This window comes from Rutilus rutilus, assembly GCF_951802725.1.
Source record: "Rutilus rutilus genome assembly, chromosome: 22".
Classification (NCBI taxonomy): Eukaryota; Metazoa; Chordata; class Actinopteri; order Cypriniformes; family Leuciscidae; genus Rutilus; species Rutilus rutilus.
In genome coordinates this window covers 13,955,361-13,968,098 of record NC_140227.1, presented here as the reverse complement: position 1 = coordinate 13,968,098, position 12,738 = coordinate 13,955,361, and the positions used below count along the sequence as shown (strand labels likewise).

Sequence of the window (12,738 nt, the reverse complement as noted above, 5' to 3'; positions counted from 1 at the left end):
AAGGATGCTAGGTCTGATGGCCTCAGCATCATCAGTTCTCCAGTTGGGCCTTCTGCGCATGCGCCCACTGCAGTTCTGGCTCAAAAAGAGAGTGCCACGCACAGCGTGGGCCTCCGGTCGGCTTCGCTTCAAGGTCAATCAAGCGTGCATGGCAGCTCTGAAACCTTGGGAGGCAAAAGACTGGTACCAATCAGGTGTAAGCCTGGGGACTTCCTCGAGAGTGACGGTGGTGTCCATGGACGCATCCACCTCGGGATGGGGAGCGCTGCTCGAGGGCAGACCGCTTTTTGGCCAGTGGTCAAAGCAGGAGAAGCTCCTACATATCAACTGCCTCGAAATGTTGGCAGTGAGCAAGGCGCTCACGCGCTTTTGTCCCCTTATAAGGGGACACCACGTGCTAATACGTTCAGACAACGTCTCAGTGGTGTCCTACATAAATTGCCAGGGCGGCCTCAGGTCCCTTCCCCCCGTCTCCCTCCTGACACAGGTGGTAGAACCGGTCAGGGAAGAAAGATGCTCAGTGCTGCTTGTAGCCCCACTTTGGATGAGCCAACCTTGGTTCCCAATTGTGATGCAGTTAGCAAGCACCGCCCCGTGGCCAGTGCCTCTGAGGAGGGATCTCCTCTCTCAAGCCAACGGCTCGATCTGGCATCCTCACCCAGAGCTGTGGTCCCTTCATGTGTGGGCCATCAACGGGTACCCGCTGACCTCCCACAGGGAGTGTTAAACACTATCACGCAGGCTAGAGCTCCGTCTACGCGACGTCTCTATGCCTCCAAATGGTCGGTGTTTTCTGGCTGGTGCACAGCTCGTGGTGTGTCACCCCTACATTGCGGTGTGACGGAGGTTCTCTCTGTTTTCTGACAGACGGAGCAGCTCTTTGTTTCATTCAGCGGGCGTTCTAAGGGACTAGCCGCTTCGAAACAAACCCTATCCAGATGGATAGTGGACGCAATAGCGCTAGCTTACACAACCGGGGCATGCAGTGCCCACTGGGTGTCAGGGCGCACTCCACGAGAAGCATGGCTTCATCGTGGGCCTGGTCAAGTGGGATTGCCGTGCAAGATATTTGTATGGCGGCAGGCTGGGCCTCTCCGTCTACATTTATAAGGTTTTACAACCTAGAGGTTCCCGCACTACAGGCCAGACTATTGTCGGTCTAGTGCGGCCAAATCTCATACACTGACACTGTCAGTTATGCAGCTATTGAGTATTGCAGTGCTGCTCTATGCTGCCATGTAGGAAGATAGTGGCTAAACCCCTCCTCTTCCAGGATTCCCTGTGAGTCCCCTGGGTGATTGTGTACTGTATGAACTCCGGGCTGTCGCCCTTGAGTCTATAGTATCAGATCCCAGCACGCACGGCGTTTTACAATAGGTTCCCCTAGCGTATTCTACGCAGTACGAGAGTATCTCTCGTAAGAGAACGCACTCGGTTACTAACGTAACCTCGGTTCTCTCTAGAGAGAGGAACGAGTACTGCGTATCCTGCCGTGCATGCACGCGCTCTGGTTGCTTCGACTATGAAAAACCAGAGATATCAAGCCTGCGAGCGGTATTTATAGACCTAAGCCACGCCCGTTTCGGCGGGACGTGACGCAAAGGGCGCGAAGCCCGATAGGCTTAAGCAGTTGCCAGCAGACCAGCCAATAGGCGCGCGAGCTGCCTCGCTTATGTCCGTATGCTGCCGCAACGCGTTTTACATTAATACAAAATTAAGGATAATTTTTTTGGCTTCAGTATTCTCGTGGAAAAATCTCGTGGAAATTTCCCCTAGCGTATTCTACGCAGTACTCGTTCCTCTCTCTAGAGAGAACCGAGGTTACGTTAGTAACCGAGTACGTTTTATGATCCGTTGCCCCACTAATAAATATTATGGTAAGTGCATTATGAAAGAAAATCAATGAAAGTTATTTAGATACAAATTAAGGCTATGTCTGGTTTAACAGTTATTGTGTGATTTCGTTTATTGTGTTTTGTCAACTTGAAACATGAATTTGAGAAAGAAAATAATTTTGGGAAGAAAATGCACCACATACTTTTGTCAATGATAAAGCTAAAAGATTGTAAAAGCTTTCAGTTCACCCTGCCTAATTGTAGTTGAAAAGTCAAATTAAGCTTGATTAATGATATACTGTGACTGATAAAATAAACTACAGCATCGAGAATATAACTCCCATGTGTTTTGCATCATTTTACATTTTAGTCATAGTGTTATGCAAAAAAACACACATAAGAAATGATTGCTGACAGCACTTTTATTTTCAGACAGTTTTTTTTCACACAAAAACACAACAGTGAGTGTCTTTCAGTGCTTTTAAACATTTGTTTCCTTGTTCTTTGTCATGTCACAAATGATGTGTATGAACATTCGTTTTGAATTAAATGTGTGCATGTGTTTGAATACTGTCTCACAGAGCAGCATGCTCTGTGTTTAGTAAGTACGGTGTGAAGTGGTGGTGGTTTGCTTTATTTGGATTGTTGGTCCACCAGTTGAGATGGTGTGGGAACCACCAGATGAGCCAGAGTGAGATCCACCAGAGAAAGAGACAGATCCAGCTGAAAGGCAAAAGAGTCATTAATGCTTAATGTAAAATATGCCTAAAACTGACCATACCACTATATACAAAGATAGATTTCAATTACCTGGTATTTGAGTCCTGGAAGAGTAGGAGGAAAAAGAAAAAAAGAATTAGTGAAGCCATTCAGGACAAGATAATGTAACATGATCCATGCTTCACTGACTTTAACTCACATTAACTTTTATAAATAAATGATCTTACTTAATGTCCTGATTTTCCAGGAGGCTTCTGTAGGTGGCGATCTCCTGCTCCAGACGGCTCTTGATGTCCAGCAACATGACGTAATCTTGTCCCTGTTGCTCAATGCTAGCCCGCATTTGACACAGCTCACCCTCCAACATGTTGATTTGGTTCTGGTAGCCTGCTAGCATACAGCTGTACCTATTCTCTGTGTCTGCCAGTGAGTTCTCCAGTGCCGCTTTCTGTTTGAGCAATGAGAACAAGCACAAAGATCTTAATAAAGCATACTTGGCCATAAAACTGCCTTTGGTTCAGATAATGTAATATCTGTCACTCAACATTCCACTTGTTTCTCACCATGCTGAGTTGAGACTGTAGCTCGATCTCCAGACCCTGCAGAGTGCGTCGCAGATCTGTGATCTGTGTCTTGGTTGTTTGTATGATTTCTGTGCTCTGGGTCACCTCTTTGTTCAATCCTGCCGTCTAAAAGAAAGACAGAAACACACAATATGAATTCAAGTACACTGTTAGACTTTTCAAGGGTTTTTTACAGTAACTTACTGGCAACACTGTTGCCAGTAAGTTACTGTAATTAAGAGTTACAGTACCAAACCGTATTTCAGTTTTGTGTAATACAGTGCATTACTGTAAAAACGAAGCTAATCAGTACAGTGCATTACTGTAAAAACTAAGCTAATCAGTACACTACTGTAATTATTTTTATTTGTACTAAATATAAATTAGATTTGATAATTTTGATATATGATTAATTTGTACTACTTTCATACAAACCAATTAGACAAAGTTATCACAAAATACCATTTTTTTATTTAAAACATTTCATATATATCACAAAATAAACATGCCAATGCTGGAAATGATGTATGAAATTCTTACACATTAATGGGTGAGTTTAGAGACAACATTTTTTGTGTTAATTTTAACTCATTCATTGTGTAAATGATTTTAACAAAGTGAATATGTCAGAGAGGTTAGCACAAAGATGTGTAAACGTGTTAAATTAACACATTATGTGCTGTCCTTCACTGCAAACATTTTTGAAAACATACATAAAACCATAAACAAAACATTAGCATTTGACTAAATGAATGTAGAGTCATTGGTTGTTTAGCTTATACAAGTATTATAATGAAATATCAACCATTACATTCATAAAACTGCAGAATATAAATACATTTTTAAGCATTCAAAAAGGAAATGTCCAAAACAGGACAAAACACAGTTCTTTTCACAATACAAGACACATAACCCCACCTTAAAAATAATTTTCACTTATTTCCAAAAATGTGTTGGATTCATGTGCACTGGTGGCCAAAAGAAGTATTTAAGTGTCGTAATGTTTTTGAAAGAAGTCTCTTTGATGCTCAAGAAACATTTCTTATTATTATCAATGTCTGACTGTCTACTCCATCTTTTCTACAGCATAGGAGTAAAAGTCATCATCAAAATAATCTTTAAAAAGCCAACACAATGTTTTTGTCCACCTTTGTGAATAAATGAACTTCTCCAAAGATTGGTTCCTGTTCAGAACTTGATTGACAACATCAGAGTGTTCCCTGGTCTGCATGTGTGCCCACAAACACAAATGTACTCAGTCCTTCAGAGGAGATCCCGGTTCCAAAACTATATGAGAGAGAGAGAGAGAGAGAGAGAGAATATTAGTGTCACATTATTTTTAACCTCCTTTTTTGTTAATTTTTATTATTATTTTCACAAAAACTTAAGAATATATATTTGTAAACAGCTTTTGTCAATAAATAGCATACAAAAGAACTAAATTAAATTATGCCAGATTAAATTTTAATACTTACAAATCCTAAATTCTGTCCAAAAATGCTGAGATCCATTGAAAGAACGACTGAAATAGATGATTTTAGCCCATTTCAGCTTGTCTGCAGTGAAGGAGTACCTGTTTGAGACAAATACACAGTAAGATACATGCAAGAAATCACTGTGTGATGATTGTTCTCCTTCCTACAGTAGTTAACCCACCTGTGCGCTGATATTAGGACCTTCCTAGTCAGGTGGAACTGCAATGGTAGAGTCTTCTGGCTAAAAAAATATAAAAATAATGCAAAAATATAAACTTAAGTTGTTTAGAATGCTAGATTTGGTCTGAATGAATTAGCCTAGTGAGAGTTTTACTGCAGTGCTTACCTGGATACATTTAATCTGGTGAGACTGAACAAAGACAATGGTCCATCTTCTGATTGGTTCATTTGCTGTGTAATAAAGTTAGACATAATGCAAAGGTCACTTTTTTGATATAAAGTTAGCCAATTTTATAGAGATTTTATAAGATATTGTAAGCTACCTCTGCACCAGTGGCTCAAAAGCAATTTTCACATAGCGTATGCTAATAATTTCAGCAAACTTATCTCAAAATATATCACAAATGGGCTGGCCTAACTTACCTCTGGAATCTTGCTAAGTCACTGGCGCGAATTGGCGCTTTGTTGCAGTTGCCTTTAAACACAAAAATGGAAGTAAATATTAAATTCCATAAAAATAAAAAAAAACTATAATATGGTATAGCCTAGTTTGCAAACTAATGCTAAAACTATAAAGGTTCTCATCAGTAGGCCAACATTAGGCTATAAACAGAATTTCACATTAGTTTATTCACATTTATTGTTAATGTAAACGCGTTGCTCGTTGGCATATTTTAACTCGACAATTCAATAATCTAACAAGGTGTGTAAAATGAAACGTTAGCTCAGTTTACCATGGTAAAGTTCGTTACCGCCATGTTGACGACGAGTAACGTTAGGCTAACGTAAACGTTATAACATACGTTAAACTGGGCACAATCCTGTCAACAGCCAGTCTATGGTCAACATACACAGAATGTTTTTTTTTTACCTTGCTTGCTGATCTCTCTCTCGGTGAAGTGAATTCCGTCTCTTCCCCGGGCCAGACACGAACGTCGCGATCCAACAAAAGACAGACCCCATTACCTACACTGGATGTCTGTCTGACGCGACACGACAAATCCCAGACAGTGTAGTGATGCGCCGCGGCCGTTATATTTCAGACGTAGTCCGATACGAGTCCAAGCGCTCGCGCTAGTTCTTACAAGGGATAAACAGGTTTGCATTTAAAGGTCCAGTCGCTTCAATGTGTCCAATATAGACAGCCTCTGGCTATTATAGCGTTGTAGACACGCGGTGTAAGGCAAAAATTAGGAAATAAAAAGCACGGTGGAATGGTGCCAGCCAGAGAGGCAGTTACGTCAAATACAGTAGTATACAGCAAATTTAAAAAATACAGTAAGTCTCTGTATGTGGTGTTAGACGTCACAGAAAAGTCCCATGATGCAATTGGAATCACAGTTATTTACTGTAAAGAGAAATAGCAGTATAATACTGGGGGATTTAAAGTAAATAACTGTAGAAATTACAGAAAAGTCTAACAGTGTACTGAATATCGTAATCTAAGATATATTGTTTTACCACAGTACCATAAGACACCAGCTGGAATATGTGGTTTATTCTTCAGTAAAGTCAGTTTTTCAGTATGTATAATGGTAAATTAGAATTCACAACAAAATAATTTAAAGAGACAGACGAGGTCTTACCTGGTTTTTAAACCAGTCTTCCTGTTCCCTGCGGTGTTTCTGTATGATGGTCTCGTAATGACAACGAATCTCATCCAGAACCTTGTTCAGGTCTTGCTGAGGAGCAGCATCAACCTCTACATTCACTGTGCCTGTCAGTTGACACCTCAGTGCTGCCAGCTCCTAAAACGTCATAATATAATATAATATAATATAATATAATATAATATAATATAATATAATATAATATAATATAATGGTCCAAACTTTCAGGATCAGTCATATATAAATGATTCTGTCAGAAAGCTACTACAAACCTCCTGGTGGTTCTTCTTCATAAACTCCAGCTCTTCCTGCAAATTCCTGATCTGCATCTCCAGGTCGGCCTTTGCCCGGTGTGTCTGGTCCAGCAAGCGATTCAGGTTAGCGATGTCGGACTCCACGCACTGGCGCATCACCACCTCATGCTCATATCTGATTGGTGGAAAGGTCACACAGGGAATTAAACTCACCGATCAACGTTTAAACATGACGAGTATCATATATATACACACACTACCATACAAAATTTTGGGCTCGGTATGATTTGTAATTTTTTTTTTTAAAGTCTCATGCTCACCAGTGCTGCATTTTTGGGATAAAAATACAGTAAAACAGTAATAATGTAAAATATTATTTCAAATGCAATTTTTTCCTGTGATGTCAAAGCTGAATTTTCAGCATCATAACAGTCTTCAGTGTCACATGATCGTTCAGAAATCAGTCTAATACACTGATTTGGTGCTCAATACATATTCTTATTCTTATTCTTCTTATTATTATTATCAATGTTGAAAACAGTTGTGCTGCTTAATATTTTTGTCGAAACTGTAATACATTACAAAAAAAAAAAAAAAACTTTATGACCCCAAACTTTTGAATGGCATAGATAAACACTGTGAAGCTGTTGCATTTTAGGCATCAATATAGTTATGTCTAAGTTAGTGGTCAACACTGTTTAACTTACTTCACCCTGAAGTCATCAGCAGCCAGTTTAGAGTTGTCGATCTGCAGGAGGATGTTGGCGTTGTGGATGGTAGCATTTTTAATCTGAAAGGTAGAATATTGATATATAAATTTTATTACATTAGAATGTATTTAAATCTGGAGCATTGCTGTAGATCATCAGAACCTGAAGTGATTATCTGCAGTCTGATTTTCAGCTGCTGTATGCAAAGAAATGTCAGTACACTAGAATTTACTATATGTGTCATTCATTTAGAGATCACTGTACCTTGTCCTTCAGGTCCTTGATGGTGTTCCAGTAGGCGCTGTAGTCCCTCTGCTCTGTGCGATCGGCCCCTTCTTCTCATAGTACTCGCGGATCTGCCTCTCCAGAATGGCATTGGCTGCTTCCAGGGAGCGCACCTTCTCCAGGTAGGACGCCAGACGGTCGTTCAGGTTCTGCATGGTGGCCTTCTCATTCAGCTGGTAGTCATTTACAACGCAGCCTCCTGGTGCAAATCCTCCACCAAATCCTCCACCATATCCTCCACCATATCCTCCGCCAAAACCGTATCCTCCGCAGTATCCTCCACCGCCTCTAATTCTGGAATGCAGCAAGGAGGAAGAGATGCGGGTGCTTCCACCATGACCACCTCCATGCATGCTGAAGGCTTTATGTGGGAAGGCTGGCGAACAGCTCCGACTCTTGGTGACTATGGACTTTGAGGTCACAGTCTTGGGACCTTTGTAGGATGTCGTGCGAACAGAGACCGACATAGTTGGATGGATACGGAGATGAGATGAACCCAGAGAGGACACTGAAGGAAACCGGTAGAGTTGTCCTGGCTAGGATGGCACGTTTGAGCCCAGCTCTGACCTCTTATAGAGATGGAGATCCAGGGTGGCTCCAGCACTTTGTGGGTGGGTGAGGGAGGTAAGGTGTGTGTGAGAGAGTGTGTTTGTGCCAGACCCAGCTGTCACCACCAGCAGAGTTGAAACTTAGTGTTCAGGCTCCACCCTGGTGAGGAAACTGCAAAAGAATTTTATACTCCTTAGATGTACTCACCCTCCAGAGAGTCCAGACTACAATGGAGGGAGTGCAATAAGACAACTAGGCTTTCGACACACAAGTTGTATGTATGTGTGTGTGTGTGTTAATGAGCGTGTTTGTAAGTGTTTTGTGCCAGTGGAGGAAATCTCTTTGACAGTTAGAGGCAGAAAAAGGAGGCTGAGCCGGGCAAGCGAGGATAGAGATTTTATAAATTCACCATTTTAATAATAATAAAGAGGTAACTTTATTATTATTATTATTACTTTAACATTTAGCTGACAGGTAACTCCCTGAGGCGATGTGAGATCATCTGAGACAGTTTCACCAGCCTTTTACAGGTCATATGGATCAGCCTGAGTACTTCAGCCCAGTTTGTTTATTATATTGTATTTAATTTTATTTGAAGCTATTTTATTTTATTGTTTTACATGGGGTATTTACCTATGGGTACATTGTCAATATTTTTTATCAAAGTATTGACAAAAACATGAGCAATAAGTACAAAAGGTTATACTTTTACATCAAGTAGTTAAAACTAAAGAGTAAACTTTTTTTTCTTTATAAATAACCCATGTGTGCATGTTTGTCTGTCTTGAGCATTGGTTATAATTAAACACAGTGCTATAGGTAAAAACGGTGGGGAATAATGAGAAATATTGTCTTACATGGGAGAATTACAAAGTTGTGGTTAATTACATTTCATCATATTTTTATTAATATTAATTCATTTATTATTATTACATTTAACATATTTTTACTCAAATTATTTGTAATTTTCTTTTGCATGAAACCGGTTGTTATTCCGGTTTCATGCACTAGATGGCGCTGTGAGCCACTATATTCAGTATCAGCGATGATTCTCGCAGCTCTCGCCGGGTGTGCACAGTTATACCCCAGTGTCTAATAAATGTGATTACAACAACTCATTATTCTTAATTATAGGCTTTCAAGATTGTAAATTAGATGTCAATATTTTGCATTTAGCCTATAATATATTTAACAATCGAAAAACAAATTCTGTAAATCTATACATAGCCTATATAACCTAGCAAATTATCCATTTATTAAACTATGAATCAGTTTGATTAAAAAAATATTCAGATATGTTCAAATGAATGAGAACAGATGAAGATAAATACTCTCATGATGTTATGAATGGCTAAAGTTATGTCTGGAAAACTTCAGTGGTTAAACGGTTATTGTGTGATTTTGTGTATTGTGCTAAAACAACCTGAGACATCAGTTTTTAATAAAATAAAAATTTAAAAAAACTTTGACAAGAAAATCGGCAAAATATATTGTAAAAAGCTTCGGCTCACCGTCCTTACGGTAGTCTAACAGTCTGCTTTCATAGGGCACTATGAATAAATACTCTTATAGTAATTGCATTATGAAAGGCAATTATGAAAGTTATGGAAAACTTAATTGGTTAAACAGCTGGTGTGTTTTTTTTTTTTTTTTTTTTTTTTTTTTTTGGTGTTTTGAATCAATTCGAAGCATAACTTTGAAAACACATAATTATGAAGAAAATATACCACTTCCATTTAAAATAAAAAAGTAACCAAGGAGATTTCAAAAAGCTTTAATTCACCCTGTCTTATTGTAACCTAATAATCTATTTTCATACACTAGATGGCGATGTGAGCCACTAGATTCAGTATCAGCGCTGATTCTCGCAGCTCTCGCCGGGTGCAGTGGCGCGCGCCTGTAATCCAAGATACTGGGAGGCTGAGGCTGGAGGATCGCTTGAGCTCAGGGGTTCTGGGCTGCAGTGGACTATGTTGATCGGGTGTCCGCTCTAAGTTCGGTATCGATATGGTGCTCCTGGGGGAGCCCGGGACTACCAGGTCGTCTAAGGAGGGGTGAACCGGTCCAGGTCGGAGACGGAGCAGGTCAAAGTCCCCGTGCCGATCAGTAGTGGGATCGCACCTGTGAATAGACACTGCAGTGCAGCCTGAGCAATACAGCGAGACTCTGACTTTTGTGTGCACAGTTATACCCAGTGTCAAATAAGTTTAATTACCACAATTCATTATTTTTAATTATAGGCTTTCAAGATTTTAAATTAGATGTCAATGTTTTACAACTATAATAATACCAATATTTAACAATCAAACAACATCTGTTAATCTATAGATAGCCCATATAGCAAATTATTCATTGATTAAACTAAAAAACAGTTCTATTAAAAAATAATTAGATATGTGTTCAAATAAATGAGAACAGATGAAGATAAATATTCTTGTGATGCGTTATGAAAGATGAAAGTTATGCCTGTAAACTTGGCTATGTGGTTAAACGGTTATTGTGTAATTTTGTGTATTGTGCATCAGTGTAAAACATTTTTTTTTAAGACAATGTATGTACTATACCTTTGACACATAATAGCTACAAAATAGATTTACAAAAAATTGACACCCCTTGGTTTACATCGCTTCGCTGTCCTGGGTGTGGAGAGGATATGGGGGTCACCTGAAAACCAGTGGCCCCCAGAATCGTCTCCACCTTTTGTCCCCTAAAGAGATTGCCCTGGCTGTGGTATCGATGGCTACTTAAAGTTTTTTTGTTTTTTTTCTGATCTGAGAAACTATCCTATCTGTAAATGAAAAAATATAATATTGTTTGAACCGCGAGTTCTCTTACGAGAGATACTCTCGTACTGCGTAGAATACGCTAGGGGAAAATCCTTTTCCACGAGAATACTGAAGCCAAAAAAATTATCCTTAATTTTGTATTAATGTAAAACGCGTTGCGGCAGCATACAGACATAGGCGAGGCAGCTCGCACGCCTATTGGCTGGTCTGCTGGCAACTGCTTAAGCCTATCGAGCGAGACCTAGAGTGACGTCAGACCCAATGAGGGCGCTTTGCGCCCTCTGCGTCACGTCCCGCCGAAACGGGCGTGGCTTAGGTCTATAAATACCGCTCGCAGGCTTGATATCTCTGATTTTTCATCCTTCAGCGAAGCAACTCACATCGCTGGATCCGAGAAGAAGCCGCGCTGTTGAAAAGGCACTTCAGCGGGACGAGTCGACGAAGCTGCTGGCCGCGCCGCCTTCATCGCCTTCCTGCTGCGCTATCCAGCGCCTATATCCTTTCTCTGCATTGTGTGTGTGTTCGCCGGCGCGACACACACTGTCTAAAAGAGCGGCGTCTTTCTTAAGATGCCTTCCTGCGGCTCGTGCAGAGCCACACTCAGCGACGGGGACCGCCATGTCATATGCGCTTCCTGCCTGGGTCAAGATCACGCAGCTCTGCCCTCACTGCGAGCTGTTGCCATTAGCGACTCTGAGGACTCGTTTGGCACTATTCAACGAGACTGCGCCCACACCTGCTGTTGTGCCGCGCCGTGAAAAGCGCCGCGCTCAGCGAATCCCGGAGCCCTCTCCCAGCCGTCAAAGCTCGCCGGTGCGCCCGCCTGCTTCTCCGGTTTCATCAGCATCACTTCCTGACGGGCAACGGCCGCGGTCTGCCGCCGCTTCCGTCGACGACGCTGATGAGATCGACGCGCTGCTGCGAGAGGGGGATTCCTGCTCTCTCTTAGCATCAGGCAGTGAGATTTGGGCGAGCTCTGAGGATCTCGCCCCCCCTGCCCGTGCTTCAACGGGAAAGAGAGCGAGCATTGAGGCGGAGCTCATGCGCGTTCTCACTCAGGCCACGGCGAGCCTCGGCCTCGAGTGGATTACGCCCGAGCAGCCTGCTCACAACCGGCTGGACGGCTACTTCCTGCCTGGGGAGCGCACTTCACCTGCATCCAAGCCAGCGCCCTTTCTTCCTGAGCTTCATGAAGAAGTCGCTAAGTCTTGGGGCTCCCCTTTTTCTGCCAGGACACGATCCTCTGTTTCTTTGGCGTTCTCCGCTGTCGATGACGCAAAGAACAGAGGCTACCACTCCCTGCCGCCGGTCGAAGAGGCTATTGCAGCGCACTTATGCCCGCCCTCCGCTGGACGGCGTGCTAAGATGGCGCTGCCCTCAAAAGCCTGCCGCACGACGTCAGCCCTGCTCCGCTGCGCTTTCTCCGCCGCCGGGCAGGCCGCGTCAGCGTTGCACACCATGGCCACGCTCCAGATATACCAGGCCGATCTCCTTCGCAAGCTGGATGAGAAAGGACCTGACGCAATCTGCGTGCCGGACCTGAGAAGCGCTACAGACTTCGCTCTCCGCGCTACCAAGTCAGCGGCACAGGCCATTGGACGGAGCATGGCCTCGCTCACCGTGTCTGAAAGACATCTGTGGCTGACGCTCTCGGACATGTCTGAATCAGAGCGCACCACGTTCCTCGACGCGCCGCTTTCCCCTGCCAGCCTCTTCGGAACCTCGGTCAAAGATTTCGCCAATAGGTTCGCTGAGGTGCAGAAAGCGACCC

At 42.3% G+C, this 12,738-nt stretch overlaps 1 long non-coding RNA gene and 1 pseudogene across 2 annotated transcripts in view; both read right to left on the bottom strand.

The window, feature by feature from the left end:
- The window catches only part of LOC311282189, a 37,450-nt pseudogene that overhangs the window by 9,254 nt on the left and 15,458 nt on the right, over nt 1-12,738 (bottom strand). The window contains exons 9-18 of the transcript in view: nt 12,542-12,717; nt 11,704-11,970; nt 7,612-8,168; nt 7,345-7,427; nt 6,656-6,812; nt 6,360-6,521; nt 3,119-3,244; nt 2,783-3,003; nt 2,646-2,659; nt 2,445-2,558 (exon numbers count right to left, since the gene is read on the bottom strand). The product of the transcript in view is annotated as an uncharacterized misc_RNA (transcript). The remainder of the gene's footprint in view (nt 1-2,444; nt 2,559-2,645; nt 2,660-2,782; nt 3,004-3,118; nt 3,245-6,359; nt 6,522-6,655; nt 6,813-7,344; nt 7,428-7,611; nt 8,169-11,703; nt 11,971-12,541; nt 12,718-12,738) is intronic.
- Nucleotides 3,545-6,189, bottom strand: LOC311281541. Its single transcript, XR_014625810.1, has 6 exons — nt 5,645-6,189; nt 5,197-5,248; nt 4,940-5,004; nt 4,775-4,834; nt 4,594-4,691; nt 3,545-4,405 (listed from the first exon to the last, which is right to left on the bottom strand). It is a non-coding gene; the product is annotated as an uncharacterized lncRNA (long non-coding RNA).